The 1,987-nt window shown below is 39.2% G+C and overlaps 1 protein-coding gene across 8 annotated transcripts in view; it reads left to right on the top strand.

Moving 5' to 3' along the window:
* LOC106465470 (sodium- and chloride-dependent glycine transporter 1-like) overlaps window positions 1-1,987 on the top strand; it is an 81,544-nt gene that overhangs the window by 45,591 nt on the left and 33,966 nt on the right. The window contains exon 1 of one of the 8 annotated variants that reach the window (XM_022393376.1): window positions 1,271-1,438. The exons of the other annotated variants lie outside the window; for them this stretch is intronic. The gene's annotated coding sequence lies outside the window, so the exon portion shown is untranslated. Of the gene's footprint in view, window positions 1-1,270; window positions 1,439-1,987 lie in introns of those variants that run through there. 8 annotated transcript variants of the gene reach the window in all.

The following is a 1,987-nucleotide window of genomic DNA, read 5'->3' as shown; positions in this document are numbered from 1 at the left end:
GATATTTAAGTTTTAAAAGTATGGAACTCACCAAGTGAAACCGATATTTAGGTTTTAAAAGTTCAGGAACATGAGTGGTAATGTTTGCTCCATCTGTGGTAGTGGTATAGTTTTACACGCCATTATAATATTTTAAACAAGTTGATTTAAAAAAAAAAACGATTTTTATGCAACTTTTTTAATGAAAATGGAAATATTTACTAACCTAGGTTTTATATTTACAATATTTTGATGAAACGTTTGGATTGAATTTTTGTTAAACCACACACACACACACATGGTTCATAACTCGTCCACGTATAACCACAATCCGACCAATACGAGACGAGCTTCTCTTCTGAACGTGCTCCTATTGGTTAATATTTTTGGTCACCGGTGTTAACGATTTTATATTTCGTGAACAATATTTTACTGAAACAGTGATAAGTGTGTAGAGCTACGAAAGGGAGCTTGTGGAAAAGTTAAGAAAATGACCTGGGGGTTCTTGTTTTGAATGTTAAACCAATGAACTATTCCCCCCACCCCCCTAGTGATAAGCTCATGGACTTACAACGCTAAAATGTAGGGTTCAATTCCCGGTTATGGACAGAGCGCAGATAGCCTATTTTGTATGTAGTTTTGCCCTAAACCAAACTAAAGGAGCCTGGTAGTTAGAACCCCGGACGTGCTCGTTCTCTCAGCTTTTGGGGCACTATGATGTGACGGTCGATCCTAATGTTCGCTGATAAAAAGTAGCCCAAAAGTTGTCGACGGGTGGTGTTGACTAACTGCTCTCCCTCTAGTCTATCACTTCAAAATTAGGGACGACTTGCGCCGCTTGGCATGAAATTCAGCAAACAAAAAATGAAACGTATGCACGACGCATTTAATAAAACATCAGATTGGTTAATTTAATGTTTAATTAATTAAATTGGTTAATTTAATGTTGGTAAATATGTTTTCCGGAAGAAGAGTACTGAGGAACCGGAAGAAGAATACCGAGGAAGAGTTGGTATTTCGTTATTTGTCGAGGACAATGCCCTCGTAACCCGCATGATAATTCCGTATAATTACATGTGATAGAAGGACCTTCTATTTGTGCAAGCGATAAAAAATACTTAAAATAGCATAGGGGGCGCTAATTAGCTCTCGGTTATTATATGTTGATTCGTTGTGTTCTTACATGTCTACTATCTCCTGTACCGTTCGAAGTTGAACAGCTGACGGAAACCCCGATTCTTGGTAGTGGAGCTATCTTTGCGGTTTCTAGGGAAACGTATTAGTTATTTAGTATCGGTAGACATTGAAGTATGATATGTAGTTTTCCGAAACTCTACAGAACGAGGACTGCTTGTGTTCAGTTGTTAGAAGTGAATGAAGCTCGTATCTGAAATCTTGACTCTTGGTTCCACTCTCGATGAGTTTCGTTTCTTACATTCTCACTATCGGTTTTAACACGGTGAGTTCTATGCTTTAAATATTGAATATTGGTTTCCCTTGGTGAGTTATATACTTTTAAAAGCTAAATATCGGTTTCCCTTGGTGAGTTATATACATGTTCGATTTATTTATTTCGGGCAAAGCTAGCCCTAATTTTGAGTCGATACACTAGAGGAGATAAGGCAGCTGGGCAACAGCAATTAACACTGACTCTTGGGCTACCCCCGATTTATAAAATGGGATTTGACAGTCACTTTTATAACGCACCCAATGCATGTAGCATGATTGTTTTCGGTAAACGGAACGCGAACCATAGACTCCCGGATCCACATTTTTGAAAGCTAACTACTAGGCCACGCCCACACCATTTTTTTTTTCTGGTAATATCCCAGAACCTGGTTTACCTCACAAGGGTACGTCTAGGGCTATCTGGGCTAGCCGTCTGTAATTTTGCAGCGATAAACTAGAGGGAAAGCAGCTAGTCAACCGCCAACTATTGGGCTACTCTTTTACCAACGAATAGTGGGATCGATCGTCACATTATAATTCCTCCACGGCTGAAAGGACG

Source organism: Limulus polyphemus, unplaced genomic scaffold, assembly GCF_000517525.1.
Source record: "Limulus polyphemus unplaced genomic scaffold, Limulus_polyphemus-2.1.2 Scaffold1954, whole genome shotgun sequence".
NCBI classification, from domain to species: Eukaryota; Metazoa; Arthropoda; class Merostomata; order Xiphosura; family Limulidae; genus Limulus; species Limulus polyphemus.
The sequence above is the reverse complement of the archived record's forward strand: the minus strand, read 5'-3'. Positions and strand labels throughout refer to the sequence as shown.